Source organism: Canis aureus, chromosome 24 (assembly GCF_053574225.1).
Source record: "Canis aureus isolate CA01 chromosome 24, VMU_Caureus_v.1.0, whole genome shotgun sequence".
In the NCBI taxonomy this organism is placed as follows: Eukaryota; Metazoa; Chordata; class Mammalia; order Carnivora; family Canidae; genus Canis; species Canis aureus.
This window is the reverse complement of record NC_135634.1, coordinates 2,781,699-2,801,929: the sequence shown is the minus strand read 5'-3', so window position 1 is coordinate 2,801,929 and position 20,231 is coordinate 2,781,699. Positions and strand designations below refer to the sequence as shown.

The 20,231-nt window shown below is 38.6% G+C and overlaps 1 long non-coding RNA gene across 1 annotated transcript; it reads left to right on the top strand.

Annotated features, from left to right (window-relative positions):
- The first annotated feature begins 4 nt into the window (after positions 1-4).
- On the top strand, positions 5-2,538 carry LOC144295657 (uncharacterized). The gene is made up of 3 exons (XR_013362719.1): positions 5-107; positions 188-568; positions 1,116-2,538. It is a non-coding gene; the product is annotated as an uncharacterized LOC144295657 (long non-coding RNA).
- The last annotated feature ends 17,693 nt before the right edge of the window (positions 2,539-20,231 follow it).

The following is a 20,231-nucleotide window of genomic DNA, read 5'->3' as shown; positions in this document are numbered from 1 at the left end:
TCAGGATTCTAGAACTTGTTGCCAAAGAGACCCCTCAGAAAGTGGATACAGCCTTTGAATTCTTGGGTTTTATCTGAAAAGTTCATGTGCCATATATACTCTTCAAAGTATGTGTATTCATAGTTTTAGTAAAAGAATGCTTTTAATTACTGTCATTGTTATTTGCTGTTTTCCTTCTACTCAACAGGATAAAATTCCTGCTCATGGAAGATCCATGCTACATCTATGCTGTGGCTCCTCAGACTCTCATGGTATTCCTACCAATTTATGAATCAGCAGGACCAAGGTCTCCTGTACTTCCAAATTTCCGGCCTCTAAAAGTTTGGATGCTTTATTACATTCTGAAACTATAGTGTATTCAGACTTGCAAATGACGCTGAACCAAAAGGAGGAAGATGTCTCATACTTCACTATCAGAGGACGTGTTTGGTCTGAGTCTCATCAGCCTCCAAGGCTCTCCCCCTCTCCTCCTTTGAATGCAAACCAATGGAACTTTTAACCAGCCCTGTGGCCAAAAGCATTACCAGTTTGATGGTTTAAATGGAGTTGACTAATTTGTTTGAATCAGGTACAAGTTTGAATATTTACTGGTTATTGAAGGGTTGGAAAGGTAGAGAGCTTGATTTATTTGGTCAATATATCTCATACAATCTTATTTAGACACAACACTAAAATTGCAGGATTTATTTTTCCAATTTAAACAATAGAAAAAGGATGTCAATAAATAAGTGTTCAGAAGTTGTGTGGGTGTTTCCCACACAGAGACTAGACTATTGTGCTGACATAGTCCTTGGTCCTTTGAGAGGTAGTAACGATAAAACAATAATAATAGCTATTTGTAAAAACTGTAATTTGTTTAGCAGTTTCGTCTTCTGTAAACCTCACAGCAGCCAACAGTCATAACATTGGCTGGGTTGTCTTTCTTATTGATTTGTAGGAGGTCTTTATATATTTAGGATAAGAGTCCTTTGAGGGATATATGTGTTCCAATATAACTTGGTTATTAGCTTACCTATCCACTATCCACTGTCTTACTGATTCATTCTCTTAATGCTCTTTTGATAAACAAAGATCTTGATGTTAATGTAGTCTAATTGGCCTTTTCTTTCTTTTAGGATTATTGCCTTTTTCTGCTCTTTTAAAGAAATCTGTGTGTAACCCAAATTCATAAATCTGTTGTATTTCTAAGTTCATCTTCCAAGAGCTTGACTCTTTTACATTTACGTCTCTGCCCACGCTGAACTTTTGTGAATGCTGTGAGATGCTGTCAATGTTCATTTCTTTCCATATGAATATCCAATTGATCCAGACCCTTTACTAAAGATATTATCTTTTTCTCCGCTATATTTCAATGAAACTTTAGTAATAAACCAGGTGACTGTATATGTGTGTATATGTGTTTGGACTCCTCCTTCTGTTCTGCTATTTTTCTATCCTTATGCCAATACCACAAGTCTTCTAATAGATAATATCATATATAATTTGTAGTACATAGATTTATAGTAATTCTTCATATCTGAAGTTTTCTTTTCCTTTCTTCAATATTATGTTTCTGATTCTAGGTCCCTTGTTTTTCTAAAAACACTTGATAATCAGCTTGTCAGTTCTATAAAAGAGCCTACTGGGTTTGTTACCAAGATTGCATTAAACCTATGGATCAATTTGGGAAGAACTTATACCTTAGCAGTATTCTGACTTTCAGCCATTTGATCGTGGTGTATTCTCTACATTTATTTATATTTTCTTGAATTTCTCTCAGTAATGTTTTATAGTTTCCCACACAGAGGTCTTGTACATCTTTAGTTAGATTTATTCTAGGCATCTGATAGTTTTTGACCCTGGGTACATAGATTTTTAGTTTCTCTTCCATAATTTATTTTATCATCCTCATTATTTTAAAGCATTCAACCTGTTCCAAAATTTTCATTTTGTGGTGAATGCAGTGATGAGTATTTTATAACTGTGGGGTTGGAGAGAAGACATTTTTATGTTTATGCATAGTTGGAATATTCTATACAAATAGTAATAAAATGGGATTTCAGCTAAAAGCAAGCCTTGGAAGAATTATGAATGTCTGAATACTGGGAGAATTCCAGAGATATTTTCCTTTCTGAGGAATGTCTATGCATTTCAAGGGAGGCTGAGACCTGGGGCAGTGGAAACACCCCTGGATACTGGCTTATCTTCTCCAGGAGAAATTTATTTTCGCTCCACTAAAGCAGAATAAGAACCCAGAATCCTTCCCATTTTGTGTTAAAGAAGATTTTCTCCAACAGGAAGGAGAAACAGCCATCCCTCCTAACCAAGAGCCAGACTATTTTGCTCAGAGTTTTTCCCCTACAACCCTCCCATGTACAGGTTGCATCTGGTTCTCATCCCATCATTCCAGAGGTTAAGACTGGAGGTGCAGGTGAATTCTGTTGTATTCTGTTGTATTCTGCTGCGAGTAAATAATAATCTGCCCTTCTCTCAAAACTTGTTTGTGCATTCAGAATTATATTTATACATATGAATATTAAAAAGTTAATAAAAGTTTCTTTTCCCACGAGAACAAAATGTCTGGTTTTGATTGCCACGGTGTATTCCTTGGCACCTAGCACTGTCCTTAGCATGATATATATTGGTTATATGATGTATTACTTATCTACTGCTGAGCAAAGTGCCTCCAAATTCAGGATATTAAAACAACAAACACTTATTATCTCATAGTTTCTGTGGGTCAGGCATCCAGGAGCAGCTTAGCTGGATGGTTCAGGCTCAGATTCGCTCATGAAGAGAAAATGTCTCTCAGGCTGCACTTTGAGAGCTGACTGGCCTGGAGGATCTGTTTCCAAATTCACTTGCGTGGCCATTGAACAGATGCTTCAGTTCCTTGCCATGTTGGCCTCTCCATAGGGTTATTCATGACATGGCAGCTGGATTTTCCAAGAAAAAGTAATGAGAAAGAGAAAGAGGGAGAGATAGAGGGGGGGGGGGGAGAGAGAGAGAGAGAGAGAGAGAGAGAGAGAGAGACTATACTGCCTTTTATGATTTAGTTTCAGAGTGATATTTCATCACTTCTGCTTTATTCTATTTTTTAGAAGCATGTGACTAAGTCCTGCTCACATTCAACAGAAGGAGATTACATAATCACAAAGGCTTCCACAGTATATGCATAGAGAGAGAGAGAGAGAGAGAGTGTGTGTATGTGTTGGTATGTGCTGGCACGAGTATGAAAGCATGACTATAAGGTGACCTCTGCTTTTCATAGATATCATGTGCACAGTTCATGTGTTCAGTATTTCTTGTGAGTCACTCTTAATATTTTAAGCACTAAGGCATAGCCATCAACAGCTTTCATTTCCTATCACTGAATCACAGCTCTGGCGGTTCCATTCTTGAATGGTGAACATTTGCAAAGGCTGTAAGAAATCCAAGCATTTTTCAAAAGGAAAAAAAAAATTTAAAAAAGCTTAACGGCACTCTACCCATATAGAGTACTCTAAAGTCCAGGGCTGGATCCCAGTATTTACTAAATGCCTACCATGCATTGAGCATTGTGCTAGATGTGTGGGGAAAAACAGACAGATGTCTTCCCTCAAGGAAAGTAAAGCCTAGCAGGGGAAGGTAGCCATTAATGAAAAAATCCTACATGTAGACATGGAAGGTCAAATAATTATAAATGGTACACAGACAAAGTGTTCTCATTGGAATGCAGAACTCTGAATGTTACTACAGTCTCTCAAAACACATAGAAATGATGTATGTACACATAGGCATATGTGAGCATGCATGCCCATTTAAAGTAGTATTGGGGCCAAGAGAGACATATGTAACCCATGGATTCACTAATGGATCTGAAGTCTGGTTTGTCTTTCTGTTACTTCTTTAGTTGCTTCTTAGCAGTGTGAATAGAAATGTTGGAACCAGAAGCTAAATCAGATTTTTTTTTTTGATGGGCCTGGCACAAGCTTGGCATGATAGTGAATTTAGGACTGGAGGACATAGAAATAGGGCACCTGGTTGAGTGTCTGCTTTCAACTCAGGTCATGATCCTGGGGTCCTGGGATTGAGTCCCTCACCGGGATCCCCACAGGGAGCCTGTTCCTCCCTCTGTCTATGTCTCTCCTCTCTGTCTGTGTCTCTCATGAATAAATAAATAAAATATTTTAAACACAAGAAGACATAGAAATATTTTATACTCCATTAACATAGACTTTCCAGTATGTAAGCAATCATAAAGTCATTATGAAGGAAGTTCATAATAAAATTACTTCTCAAAACAGGTACATTTATAAATCATGGAAATGTTATGTATAGCATGGTGTCTATAGATAATAATACTACGTTGCATATTTGGTTTTTTTTCCCAATATTTTATTCATTTATTTGACAGAGAGAGAGAGAGAACACAAACAGGGGGAGTAGCAGAGGGAGAAGGAGAAGCAGGCTCTCTACTGAGCAGGGAGACCAACATGGGGCTTAATTTCAGGATCATGATCTGAGCTGAAGGCAGATGCTTAACTCACTGAGTTAAGTGCCCCTACATTGCATATTTGAAAGTTGCTGAGAGTGGATCTTAAGAGTACTCATCACGAGAAAAAAACATTTCTTTGTAACTATATATAGTGACAGATGCTAACTAGAAATTGTGGGGATCGTTTCAGTGTGTGTGTGTGTGTGTGTGTGTGTAACTAATATAATCTTATGTCAGTTATACCTTAATTTGAAAAAAGACAAAGCAAATAAAAAGGTACATTTGCCAAAAGTTGTGCCACTGAACCAGTTTTGTTGAATTTAATAAGTTGTATTGAGTCCTGCTCTTCATGCAAGACACGGTTCTAAATACTGAGTACATGCAGAGTTTTATAATATACTTCCTGTCCTAAAGGAGCAATGATTTGAAACAGAATGGCATCAGAGCAAATTACTGTAAAGAACAATTCACCCCTGCCAGTTTGTCTTAATAAATGTATTTATCAAGTTTTTAATGGACCCAGATAGAAAGGGATTGCCTCAGGTAACCTTTTTACATAATGGAAGGTACAATTTCATAATGAGTTAATAATACATGTGTTCCAGCTAAGCAAAGCCCAGTTAATTTTTAAGACTTGTTAAATGGAGGATTTGACTGTGACTTTGAATTCAGAGGGTGCACACAGTCTTTTTGAATGAAATGGAGATGAAAGTGTATGATTTCATTGTTTGATCTACTCTTCTTGGGAACAGCACATAGAGTTGTAATGCTTGTGTCACTTATTGCTTTACTCTTTGGAGGGTGATGAAATTATTAATGTTTAATATATTTTTAATTCAACAGGAACTTGGATTTAGGATACAGTGATACCTAGCAATGCTCTGGGGACTAGTTTATGTGTGGGCCTCTATGGCTATCTCTGGAGCAGACCAACTGGGGTCGTCACCATGGTCTCTATGCTCAGGATATAGGATCCTCAAAGAATTGCAATTTATGATTTAAATTTTACTAAGTACATATTTTACAAATTTTAATTAGCAAATTAAATTGTGCACATTTTTACCCAAACACATACATACAGGTTAGTTGTTCCAACACCACACCTATATAGGGATAGAACTGTGCATGTGTATCTCTGCAAATTTGAAACAAGTGAGGATTGCAGGGATATAGGCTAATGCAGAGGGCTGCTCTGGCAGGGTGGGCTCTCTGGTGAGTAGAGAGTTAAGGGAGCAGAATTGTTTATTAGGAAGTTCCCTTGGGGCACTTGGGTGGCTCAATCAGCCTTGGGCTCAGGTCATGACCTCTTGGTCAATAGTGAGATGAAGCCCCGGGTTGAGCTCCCTGCTCAGTGGGGAGTCTGCTTCTTCCTCTCCCTCTGCCCCTCCCTACTGCTTGAGCTCATTCTCTCTTTCTCAAATAAATAAATAAATCTTTAAAAAAAAAAAGGAATACCCTTGGTATCCTCACCCACATAAGTAGAGGAAGGGAACAGGGTGAGCAGGGGGAGACAGCAAGCTGGAGTACAGTCCTAATGGGCCTCAGACAATCCCACAGGGAACCCTGCCATAAAACCATTCAACAGAGTTATTTTGAGTTAGGCTGAAATGACCAAGACTTTACACACAATCGTGATTAGTCATTGAGTATGGGCCACCTGAAAAGAAGGTTTACTGTGTGTTTGACCTTACTGAACCAAAGTGGGCCCACTCCTCGGTGAGTTATAGAGAGTACACCAGGTGAACTTGCTTCACAAGGTCATCTATATTTTAAGTAACAAGGAGACCAGTGGGAATAATTTCCAGAGCTACATCTCTCTGAATTCGAGAAAGCATGCTCCTTTTATTAGTGCTTGGGATGAATATTCAGAATGGAATGTTAACATTATAATGAGGCCTAGGTCACCGCTGGTCACTTCTGGCACTTTCTGATCCATCTGTGCAGGCTTCTTCCTTCAATGTTTCTTTTTCTGTTCCAGCAGTTCGTTAGTTTGCTTCTCAGAGTTAGACTTATGGTTAAACAGAAGCTTCTGCTAGAAATTTTCTGAGTTCAGGGAGTCAAGCTGGTGACACTCCTGTGAGGGATCTATCTGTAGCCGGCCAAGAGAATCCCTGAAGAGCCCACAGGACAAGACTGTTGGCAGGCAACGCAGTCAACAGGTGAAAGAACAGGCCCTCTTTTGGCCAGGTCCTTCCTGACCATGGCATCTATCCACTAGTGACCCAAGACCAATACCCGTCAGAGCACATAATCCCATCAGGACGGACTCCCAAAGTCAGCAGGCTGGATTGCTGTACTTCCAGCAGGTAATGCAAACTCCAGAAACAGGGTGTCACATCACGTTCAAGGCCTTTTCTCCTCTTGAGGAACAAAATGCAACTTGATGAGACCCCAAATATGTGCAACAAACAAAATTCAGTGGAGTGCCATGTAATTAGCAAATCTGAGGCAAATATGGTGTAACCACTATGTTGTACAAGCAATGACTCACACGTTGAAATCAAAACAAATTTATTTTTGTCTCCCCCAACTCTTTAAATGGTACTAAATAATCTTCCTGTGCTCCAACCTGAAAACTTTGGCAGGCTTATCACTTTTCCTCGGTCTCAAGTAAAACAGTCATTTGCTGTTGCAAGCATCACTTCACAATAGTAATTGAAATATCCAGCTCAAGAATGCCGTAGCTTGATGTCTTCTCCCTGCTTCTTCATTCGAGAAGCCTGACTGGTGGGCAGAGTCATATGCTGGCTCTGTGCTTCCTGGTCATGCTACATGATTAAAGATCATCTCTCATCTTGTGGGGATCTTTCAAAGGCTTCTGATACTCCCTGACAGGCCCCTTTCATTTGAAGTTTCCTTGATCCGTCAGTTTCTGGCTGGTTTTGTTTTGTCAAGTTCTCCTCAGAGCTCCAGGAACAAGGTGTAAATGCAGTCTGAGTTGTCTCTTCCCTGTATGGCTCACAAACCGGGATGGCAGCCTGGTCCCAAAGGAGCCACGCCCCCATCCAAGTCTACCACCTAAGCAGCAAGTACTCTCTCATTCTTTAGGGGCCCAGGTGACAGAGACTAAGGCTTGGTCTATAGTGGGCTTCTGAACCTCTGAGGTCACTACCAAGAACAATACATTTCAAAGCTCACCATGGGGTTTTCTAATGCTTTCTTTACTAGGCTTGGGGCTGGCTGGCTACAATGCCTGGTGACCAGCATGACAAGGCCTCAGTTTCCTTCAAAGAATTGTCTTACCAGTCTCCTCACAAGATCCTCTCACAGACCCTTGTGACATCTCTGATCTGGCTAAGAGTTAAGAACTGTGGGAAGGGTTCTTGAAACAATTTCCTCTGTGTATCTAAATATAGGAGAGATCCAGTTTAGGTTGACTTTGGTAATCTGATTATCTACCCTACAATGCCTCAGTGTCCCCTGAAGTAGGCAGAGTCCCCAGTAACATCCTTTTCTACACTATAGTGGGGACAGCTGCCAACAAAGTCTGGTGGTGAGGGGCTGAGAGCCTGCAGGTGCATCTGGCCACATACAGCATTCTTCTTCTATGGTCTTCTTTCTGAGCATATATAGATCGAGACTTCCAAGGAAGCTAAAACTACTGTAGAGAAATATCCAACTAAATTATCATAAATTGTCAGAGAAACTCATTAATTATTTTTATTTATTAATTTGTTTTAAAATATTTTATTTATTTATTCATGAGAGACACAGACAGAGAGAGAGAGAGAGAGAGAGGCAGAGACACAGGCAGAGGGAGAAGCAGGCTCCCTGTGGAGAACCTGATACTAGACTCGATCCCAGACCCCAGGATCACAGCCTGAGCCAAAGGCAGATGCTCAACCACTGAGCCACCCAAACATCCCTCATTAATTTTTTTTTAAGTGTAGAATTATTTTGTAGAAGATTTATACAGCTCAAAGACAGCTTATTGACCATCGAATTACACATCTTTATTATATAAATGAGGATACTGGTCGGGAGGTTTCATATAGTCATTGTTTATTCAACAATATTACTGTTGTCTCATTTTTGCCAGGTATTAGCCCAATGCTTATGCAATAATAGCTAATAAGGCAATCCTTGTCCTTCAAGGAATTTATTTTCTAGTGAAGGTGATAGTCACATAAATAGGCTATTATAACACATTGCTATCAGAAAGTTCTTGTTTGAACCTAGCCTAAGAGCCTGGATTTTTTACTAATCCAGGGTCAGCTTGCTGGGATGACTAAGAATGCATTTTAGAATTACTCTTCACTGAGTGAGGAGGCCTGTGAAACTCAGGCCTCACTATCATGAAGAGTTCCAGGTATTAATCTCAACTACAATCTGTTAGTCGATTGGCTTTTAAATGTGAGTTACATGGAAGAATTATAATCTTCACAGGACGATTTACAGCTACTGAGAACCAGCATAATTTAACTTTTAAACTAAAATTAGAGCATCTTTTGATAAATGTGGGGGCTTTTTTTGTTTTTTGTGTTTTTTGTTTTTTTTTTTTAATCCAACAGGGTATATCAGCTTGAAAAATCCTTGGTTCCTTTTGACATTTAGAAATGTCTACAGCAGGATGCTGAATTCACAGACTACTATCCACCTTCCCCTTTGCAAATACAAAGAGCTAGATAAATATTAGCAGGGAATCATTTCTGAACATTGGACACTTGGCAAAAAGACTTTACATGCAGATAGAGGTTATCTCTTGGAAATTTCAAAGAGAGGTCCCCAAATGGAGGCTAATTAATTATATCCTAGTTAGCAATTTTGATAACATTTAGCATTAAGCTAGCAAATCTTTCTATATGTCTTCAATTTCCAATTGAGAGAAATTCACCTTCATTCTAGGACCTAAAAATCATCTCAGCTGAATGCCATATTCCAGCCAGCAACAGACTCTATAACCCTATAATATTAAAACAACAACAACAAAGTAGTAGTACAGATGAAGTGGTTACCTGCAATTGTGAAAATACTTTCTATTTTCTATTTAAGATACATTTTGAAAAAAAAAGATACATTTTGAACTTTTTTGCAAAAAACAAATCACAAAATATCTACCAAATACCAAATATTTATTATGGCATCTGGGAAGGATTTTGTTATAAGGGCTTCTGTATTTCTCAGTGTTGTTAATATTAATTGCAACACAGTTCAGTAAAGTGCCAGTCATGATCATGTGTGGGATGAACATGTATAAATAACATTTTATAAATAAACTGGAAAAACATGACATTTTTTAGAGACAGTAATGTCTTACTAAGTCTATTTTTGTTTTTACTGGATATTGGGGTAAAAACAGTTTCAAAGGCTTTGAAAGATAAATTTTTAACTTCAGCAGATTCATGAGAGATGGTAATCCTTAACCTTTCCTCAGGATGGGGAGGTGAGAATAAAATGAGGCAAAGGACTAAGGGGAGACAATTTTGGCTAAGGGACTCTTCTCTTTGAGGAAATTGTTTGTGACACAGCTGTTTTCTCTATCACTGCTGCCAAATTGTAAACCCTTTGTGCCTTGTTTCCAATGGAACTACACCCCCCTTTAATAAAAGTTTAAAGGAATAAAAGGATGTTGCACCCAGATTAGTTGTGGCGTGAAACCAAGGGTCACACTTAAATGGCCGAAGATGGACATAAAAATGCAAAGAAGCCCATTGTTGTGTAGATAGAATAATTAAAATGTAGTGGGTGGTGTTAATAGAGCCCCTGCAGCTGAGGGCTGAGGGCTGCCCCAAGAGGCCACCAGCTAGGTTCTCCCGGCTCCCACTCTTCACACAGCAGCCAAGTCTGCGGAGTCAGCGGTTCTGAGACACAAAAACCTCAACTTGCCTCCGCTGATCTTAGCAGTAAAAATCCTTACTTATTTATAAGTACACTTTGCACTTCTATTTTCATCGGAGGATTTCAAATAGCTTTCTGGGGAAAGAGGGCTGATTAATTCTACTTTAACATGATTGGGTCAAGGTCTTACCAAAAGGCATCATCTTTTCCTGCACGTTTCCAAGTTAAATTTTTCTGTAAGACAGATCGACGTGGGAGAGAATTTTTCTTTAATGAGAACGCTGAGGAGGAGCACCCAGAATTTGTCCCTTGTTTTTTTCCTTGTGGACGTTATATTCATTCAATAGGACAAATATAACTACTTTACAGTTATGTTAGCTGAGCTCCATCTGAAAATGCGCTTTTCCATTTATTTCCTGACTTGGATGTTTAATAAAATAGAGGATTCTGGGCTGGTTCTACACAGCATATACTGAATTCATGAAGTTAGTTGGTGCTTCCTCTTACTTTTTCAAGACGTTTAATTTCAGCTAACCAGCAAGGAGAATGCTACAGCTACACGTATATAAGCAAACCATATTTGCTCTTTCAAACACATTGTTCCAATGGTGCTGACAGTCTGAAACATATCCATATACTTGGAGACCTGGTCCAGAATGTGTGACTTACCTTCTATGCTTTGATTGATAGGAGCTCCTGATCTAAAGGGAATGGTCTAGGTCTGCAGGAGTCCAGTGACAGGCACTGGGGGAAGGGGAGGCAGGGGGGAGTGGGAGAGGCTCAATAGGAGTTTCTTGACAATGACAAGAAAGTGACATTAAAAACTGGATTTGGAGCCACTAAAATGTCTGACCTCTTCCATTAATGAAAATGATTATCACAGATAATAATATTTAGCAATGTTTTGGTTTAGAAATCTATTTAAAACCTATTTAATTATTCATAAAATAGCTGAGAAATGTGATTAAGTACATGGAAATCGTATCATTGTTATATATTTTATTGTTAATAATTTATGAAAATGAGTGAATATGTCATCTCAAAAAAAGATATGTCAGCTGCAGACAGAGGTTTCATGATTTACCCTTGGGTGATTCAAGGTTAAAAAATAGAAGGCTATAGAAACAAAGAGAAAAGAAGACTTTTATCACCCTCTAAATTTTGGGCTTTGGACGATAAGGGCTCTTTGTGTCACAACACAAGGCAATTTTACCTCCAAGGCGCTAAAGTTAAGTCACCATTTATTTGAAGTCTTTGAGATGCTGTGTTTCATTTTTATTGTTTTATTTGATCCTGGGAGTAGGCTCGGTTCTACAGGGGAAAATATGAAAGCCCCGCCTCCGTATCATGATATGAAAACTCTGAAAGCCCTGCCAAGAAAAAGTGATCCTAACCACCAAATTTACAGAGCAGACGTCTATACCATTGCATCAGCTATGGTGAACCAAGGAAATTCCACTTTGAAATGTGTACATATCATCTGAACAAGGACTTTGTGCCTTCCTTCTGTAACACCTTGGGAGAAATTATTTTCTGGAGTTAAGAAACTGGTTTCTCGATGATCCATTGGGAACAGGAAGAAAGATGGAGACTAGGAGTCAAGCCCCTACCTAATGGAGAAAAACCACTTAGGTGAACCAGATTTCAATTGATATTTGCCAGAATCAGGCCTGCAGAGAAAAAAAAAGTGGGTTTTGAAAGTTTCTCTTCTGATCCAGATCCATCCTCAGATGCTCCAGTCAAAAGATGAAAGCCGGAAAAAAGAAGAAAAATAGGAAGTGGGAAGATATATAGACAAACGTTGAATCTTCAAGATGTGCAAACTGGAAATTGTGTGAGAACCTTCTGGAAGCTGCCATATTCTCTCTGATTTTGGAAGGGAAGAGGAGAAGAGTTTAGGAGTAATCAGAGTATTTTCTCCTTTAAGAATGTTGTAGCAGTTGCCAACTCTCAGATACTTCTGAGAAAATAATGCTACTCATTACGTCTTATAATCAGCAAAGCAAGGTTGAATATTCCAACACTAAGATCCCGCATTGCTTTAGGTATATTACAGTTCTTACATTCTTTTAGATTTTATTTCACACGGTTTAAGCACAGATGCAACTGATTTGGTTATTTAGAGCTCCTGGTTTTTTCGACTGCTGATCAAATAGCAGGCTTAATGAATTTTTACAAAGCAACTGCATTATATAGCAGAAAGATCTCTGACCTTGTAACCACAGAGCTAGTCTTGGGTGATTTTTGCTAATTTACTTTATAACTTTTCATAATCCATAAAAACTGAGTCATCCATAATATGGGGGAAAGCAGACTATATATGAAGGTATTTTATAAATTGTAAAGGATTAGATAATTTTTTAATCAACATCCAGTTGTTTTTTTTTTTTTTTTTTTTTTTTAAATCAGCATTAAATTGGACCTGGCATGCATTGGGCTGAACATTTAATAAGTTAAATATGTTATAAAATTTGGGCTCTCCCCTTCCATCAGGAAAGGGGAAGTCAGTCACTGATTCTATCTTTAATCTACACTCCTTCCTGGGGTTGGGACAGCACTGGGGACATTGCTAATTCAAGCCAGTTGTCCAAGAATAATAGCAGCCCACACTTTCAAAAAACTAACTTTTTAGAATGGAAAATTATAAACAGAATCATTTGTTGATGTTTTTAGGGGGTGTTCATCCCCCCACACCCTATTCTGAAGAAATGGAGCATAAAAGGTAAGGCAAATGGGAATTCAAAATATCACCTTTACAACTAAATTGAGGTTTGGAGAACATAGTTTAGTTGGAGAGCCTGGTATGATGCTAGCTGAGTCTGGAATTAGGAACATTTACCCGCCAGGTCAAGAGTAGAGGCTGGGCTGGTTGGGCAGCCCCCCTCGACCCACCAACTTAATTCAGACTTCACGACCTCACCACTGCCACCTGGGGGTGAAATGTGTAAAAGGCAGCGAGGCTAGGAGTTACACTTAATTGTGCTCCCTCCACAGAAGGGAAACATCAAGAGTAGTGAAAAAACATTCCTAATCACATTTCACATTTTGATGTCTTAACTCTTTGGCCTTAACTTTCAAGCTCCCAAGGGGAGGGGACCAGTGAACTTACAGGGCATTTCTGTTCTCATCTTTAGGTCATTTTCCCAATAACAACCACTGCTACTCCAAAAATAAAATTTATAGGCATACCTTAGCAACAAATCCAATAACACTGATGTACTAGTTGGCTAGGTTTGCCATAAAACAAAGTACCACAGACTTTTTTTTTTTTTTTAGTACCACAGACTTTGAACAGAAATTTGCTTTCCCACAGTCATGGAGACTGGCAGTCTGAGATCAAGTATTAAATGGGTTGGTCTCTCTCTCTCTGACTGGCAGATGGCTTTCCTTCTGTACTTGTGTTCTAATCTCTTCTTTTTATAAGGACACCAGTCAGATTGGATTAGGGCCTACCCTAATGACCTCATCAAAGTAATAACTTTTTAGAGGTTCTATCTCCAAATACAGTCACATTTCGAGATACTGAGAGTTAGGGCTTCATCATGTGAATTTGGGGAGGGACACAATTTGACCCATAAGGACTGAAATACTCTGAATTTTAACATAACCCTTCTCTTAATTTCAAATTTCTGAAGAGAATTAGATGCTAAATACCACTGCAAATTATAGTCCAAAATTAAAATTAAATTAAAGTCCCTGTGGACTTAGAAATTTAAAGTCTCGAGTTCTTGTTAAAATAAAACCAAGGACTGTGCTCTTTCACGTCTTATCCTGCTCTGTCCCAGCATTTGGAATTCTTGATGCCTCAGGAGAGTTGGAACTTATTCAGCAGGACAGCCTGAACTTTCTCCAAATGGAATGTGTGCACTTTCTTCTGGGCTTTGGAAATTATAATATCAAGATTCTCAAAGACTTCATTTTTTAAAATAGAACCCAAGAGGTAATAGGTTGTGTGATTTTACCAGGTCCTACACCTACCAAATTTGGAAAACAAGACAAACCACAGCCCCTAAAGCAGGAAACAATTCTATTTCCAGGCTTAAAACTAAGTATTGTCCAAGGCCACAGCAGACATGCAACAGTGCCCCATAGAGAAAAAACAAATGCATCCTTGGTTTCAGCTTTGTTCAGATGCCAGTCAGTGCCAGTTTTGTGGAATCTGCAAACTGCAAACCAAGCAAATTGGGGAAAAATCTCCCAACAAGAGGCTGAATGTGGCATCATGAGCGCAGCCTCCATGATGTCTATAGCTCAGTCCAAATGCGGACTCATATATATGTGCCTTTGCTGAGGCTCAGACCCTTTGTTTAAGACCCAGTAAGGACCTGAATAAAAACTGCTACTTGGCCATAGACAAAGTCACTACAAACTGTAGTTAACAGTCAAATGGCAAAATAGGTCTAAACTCAAGCCTCTTCTGAGTGAAGGAGCTAAGTGCCAGCCCAATATAGACCACTACCTGCCACCAGCCTCTGAACTCTGAATACTATGGTCCATAAACCCAAAGTCACCTATTCTAGCACTACCAAAACCTCACCATGTATAGGCTTTTCCTCACAAATTCCCTTAAAAAGTAAACTCCCTCAACATTTATCTATCCATACCATTGCCCAATAATTTGGTAACTTTTTATTTAAAACTTACAGAAAAGTTACAAGAGTAATACAAGGAATTCTCAATGAGTGTGTGTGTCTATTAAATATGAGACACATACTATTGGTAAATACATATCTATTTGTATCGTATCATTGATATCTATGTGTGCATATAATACACACATGCACATACCAGAGTCACCAGCTGTGTTTATTTTGCCCCATTTATTTCATAATTCTCTGTGTATGTATCTGTGAGTGTGTATGTATTTATTCTTATTTGAACTAATTTAGAGTAAGTGGAAATGTCCTATCCTTTTACCCTAAAAACAGTTGTTAATTCAAGAAATCTAACATTGATAAAATAATATAATATCTACTTCAAGTCTATATTCAGCTTTTATCAATTGCCCCTTTATAGTTTTTATTACCCTGGCTCAGAATTAAATTCCAGGTCATTAATGTCTCTTTAACATCTCTTAGTCTGAAAGAGTTCCTTGGCTTTTCGTTTTCTTTTTGCCTTTAGTATTTTTGAAGAGTGCTGCCCAGTTATTTTGCAGAATGTCTCTCAGTTGGGATTTGTCTGATGTTTCCTATGTTTAGATCCAGATTTTTTACAGGCACATCCTTAAAATGATGTTATATCCTTGTCGGGGTATTTTATTAGAAGGGACATGATCATGATATTGGAAGTTAGTTCCTCCTACTATTAAGTTTAATAACTTGCTTAAGATAGAAATCAACAGGCTTATCTTGTAGAATTACTATTTTCCCCTTTGTAATCAATAAGTAAGTTGCAAGATACTTTGTGACTATGTATCATGTTAATTGGGAAACTTTCACTCAGTAGTTTTCCTTTTTTTTTTTTTTTTTTTAGATTTATTTATTTATTCATTCAGAGAGAGCGAGAGAGAGGCAGAGACACAGGCAGAGGGAGAAGCAGGCTCCATGCAGGGAGCCCCAGATGGGACTCGATCCCTGGTCTCCAGAATCACACCCCGGGCTGCAGGCGGCGCTAAACCGCTGCGCCACCAGGGCTGCCCTCACTCAGTAGTTTTCATACCTATTGAAATTGTTCTATTTTTCTTTCCACTTTCTATTTTTATTAGTTGGCATTTGATTACAAGGAAAAGTTTTTTCCTTCTCTACGTTCATTCATCTATGTTAATATGAATACATAATATTTATTTTATTCAATGGATTATTATTCCCATCATCATTTATGTTGATGATCAAATTGTCTCATATTGGGCCAGTGTAAACCTCTTCAAACTGACTTCTATGTCCTTTGAGATGAATCTGAACACTCCCTGACTTTTGGTGCCATAAGATGTTCCATCTTCATTTTATACTGACTATGCCTCAGCTCTGGATGAGCCATTTCTCCAAGAAGATTGGGTCCCTTTTAATGGAAAATGGTATGTAAGAACCAAGATCTGGACACTAGAAATGCTCATTCCTATTGATATTTCATTGTTTCTGGCACTTTAATCTGTTAGACCTAGGTAATATGTGAAACAGATTTTATTTTTATATATGATCACACGTACCTATCTATACACATCTATCTATCATATCTATCTACCTATCTTAAAAATCATTAGTTCACACTGATCTCTCTAATTCTCATCCAACAACACAGGATGTTTCCGTATGTGTATCTCTCCAGAGTGAGAAACCTGGCTCCTGTTACCCTCAAGATGTTTATTCATTGCTTAAACTCAGAATACGCAGAAGGCAGTTTCAGAATTACAAATACATATGATTGTGAAAAGCAAAACTACTCACTAGAGGTTATATGTGTTTACAGTGATTTCAGATAAAATCCACACACTAGAATGCACAAATCAATCTTTTTTTTTCTTAAGATTATTATTTATTCATGAGACACACACAGAGAGAGGCACAGACACAGGCAGAGGGAGAAGCAGGCTCCATGCAGGGAGCCTGACATGGGACTTGATCCCAGGACTCTAGGATAACACCCTGGGCTGAAGGCAGCGCTAAACCACTGAGCCACTGGGGCTAATCCCTCTGCTCTACCCTACATCTTAACTTGGGGTGAGCAAAGGGGCAGAGAAACTGGAAATTATATTATGTGAACTTTCTTCACAGAAACATTGAACACTAAGGAAAAAAGTGCTCCTTCCCTCAACATTTTAACGTTGTATTTATTTTGGAATTTTATGTATTTGAACTTAAAAAAATTACAGTGGGAATCCATGCTATCTGCAATAGTGGTACAATATAATACAACACTTTATAAGGGCCAAAGTAATCATTGCCACTTTCTTACACATTACAATCTTCTCTCAGATGACCGAACTCATTAATCTTCCAACATGTATATTGTTCCAATCATTCTATTTTTCCTTTTCCTAAAATATCTTCCTTATTTTTGTTCCTAATGCTTCTCCCATCCCTAGACAACAAATGTAGACTCTTTGATTTTCTTGCAAGGAACGAAAACATTTATTATCTCAGTTTCTGTAGGTCAGGAATCCAGGTGCAGTTTACCTGGGTCCCCAGAGTCAGGAATTTTCACAAACTGCAATCAATGTGTTGGTCTGTGCAGCGGCCACCTCAAGGCCCAAGTGGAGAAGGATCCACTTGCAAGCTCACTCAAGCAGTTGATAGTAAGAGTCAGATCTTTGAGGGTTCCTCCTCGCTTGTTGTCTAGAGGCCTCCCCTCCTTCCACGCTGCATGTGGGCCTCTCCACATAGGGGCTTCCTGCCTATGGTAGCTTGCTTTGTCAGAGGAGGGAAGCAAGGCAAGCCAGGGAGAGTAAGACAGTGCTAGCAAGATAGAAATCACCATCCTTTGCAACATCATCTTGGCAGTGACAGCCCATTATTTTTGCCACATTCTTTTCATTCAGGTCAAGTCTGTAGGGCCAGCCAGCCTACACTCAAGAGGAGATTGCACAAGGCATACATTCCAGAAGCAGGGATCATCGGAGGCTACCTCAGCAGTCTACTACTCATCTCTAAAACGTTGCTGTACAGTGGTAATAATACCAGACATCCTTGACTGGCTCTTGACTTTAGTGCTTGGCCATTCAGAAAAATATATGTTGTCTTTCATAAATAGTGTTTATCAATCCCCATATAACATAGAGTTTTTAAATCAAGGATACCTACTCTGCTTCATTAAATAAACTTTCCACATCTATTCAACTGATTGTAGTTCTCTCATTTTAATTAATTGAATTAGATTGACCAATTTTTGGCAATAAAAATAAGTCTTGCATTCTTAGAATGTACCCTACTTGGTCAGAGTATCTTGGTATTTTGGTATGCTGTTGCATTTTATTTGCCAGTATTTTATTTATATTTGTTCAGCTATATTTAGTACAGATGATTGTTCACAGCTTTCTTTTATGTAATATCATTATGAAGTTATGATATGAAACCTGAGCTGAATTTATGAAAGAAACTACTGAGTTTCCGTCTTTTTCTGGGGTCGAAAATAGTTTAACAAATGATAGAATCATCTGTTTTTTTAACGGTTAGATAAAACTCAGCTGTGACCCCCGTGGTGCCAGCAACTTTTTAATGGAAGTTCTTTCATCACCTTTTCAATCTCTTTTATGATAATTGCTTTAATCACTTTTTTATTTCTTAATTTAATTTGGGTATTTTATATTTTGTCATGAAATCTTCTGTTTCTTCTACATTTTTCAAATTTGTTGCCTTGGAGTTGTGGGCACTGTTTTATGATTCTTATCCCTCCAAATTATCATAATCCTATTTGTCTTTCCATATATTCTATATTTTTTCCCTTCTAATGCAATCATATTAAGTAGGCATCTAGTCTGAGTCATTTGGGGAGTAGAGTAGGGGAAAAATATATGCACACATACATAGGTGTCTCAATGCATTAATGGATCGACTGCAACGCCCTGTCCATAGCATCCAATTCTGGACACTTGGAGGGAGGCAATTACTGAATAAATGAATCACCTCATCCCTGCTGCATGAACCAGCCCAGGCTGCCATGTAGACAATAGGAATTCATTTCTCACAGTTCTGGAGGCTGGGAAGTTCAAGATCAAAGTGCTGGCTATTTCAGTTACCTGGTGAGAGTTAGCTGTCTTGCAGTTAGCTATCTTCTTGCTGTGACCTCACATGGCAGAGAGAGGGCAAGCTCTCTGGTGTCTCTTCTTATAAGAAGGTTATCCTCCTCGTGAAGGCTCCACCCTCATGACTTCGTCAAAACCTTATTTCTGCTCAAAGGCCCCATTCCCAAATAAAGGGGGCTAGGGCTTCAACATAGGAGTTTTAGGGAGATACAGTTCAGTCTACAGCACCTGTTATGGTAATACAGACTACTCACATTGTGGGTTTAATTGTGTCCTCCAAATAGATGTGCTCAAGTCCTGACCCCTGGTACCTGTGAGTGTGGCTTTATTTGGAAATAGAATCTTTGCAGTTACAGTTAAGGTAAAATGAGGTCATAGGAAATCAAGGTGGGCTCCAATCTGATGCCTGGTGACTTTATAAAGAAAAGGACATTTTAGACACAGACACGGGGAGAGAATACCATGTGATTGCAGATGCAGAGACTGGCATCCACAAGCCAAGTGATGCCAAAGATTGCCAGTAACTGCCAGGGCTGGGAGAGAAGCACAGAATAGATGTTCCTTCGGAGCCTCCATAAGGAAATGACTCTGTCAACACCTGGATTTTGGACTTGTAGCCTCCAGAACTATGAGACAATAAATTTGTATTGTTACAAATGACACAGTTTGTGGTACTTTGTTATGGCAGTCTTAGGAAGTTAATATACCTGTTGTCCTCGATTCTGTTTGTTGTATTATTATTAACCATTCAGCTTAATTCTGACTGAAAAAACCCTCCTTAAATAACACTTGCATTATGTCACTTCTTTTTCAAAAAACTGATCAATGAAGGGGCGTTTGGGAAGCTTAGTTGGTTGAGTACCTGACTCCTGGTTTCAGCTCGGGTCATGATCTCATGAGTCATGGGACCAAGCCCCACACTGGGTTCCACACTCAGCAGGGAGTGTCCAAGATGGAGATGCTCTCTCTCTGCTCCTCCCCTCTCTCACTTTTCTCTCTAAAACAACTAAATAAACCTTTAAAAAATCAAATCTGATCAATGATACACTATTTCCTCCAGTTATTACTAAACTTTTTTTTTCAAGTTCTGAAGCAATTACATATGTTGTTCATATTTTTCTTTTTCTCAACCAGTTGAACTCTTTATTGTCCAGAAACACTCCATGTTCTCTCTTCTGCTTTCATGATTTGTTTCCATCAAATGTCTCCACCATCCTTCAGTGTCAATCTCACACTTTCTTTAAGGTCAAAATAAAAATGCAAATCAAGCTTTTCATTCATTATGCCAACACTTCTTATCTCTCTCTCTGAGTTTATAGA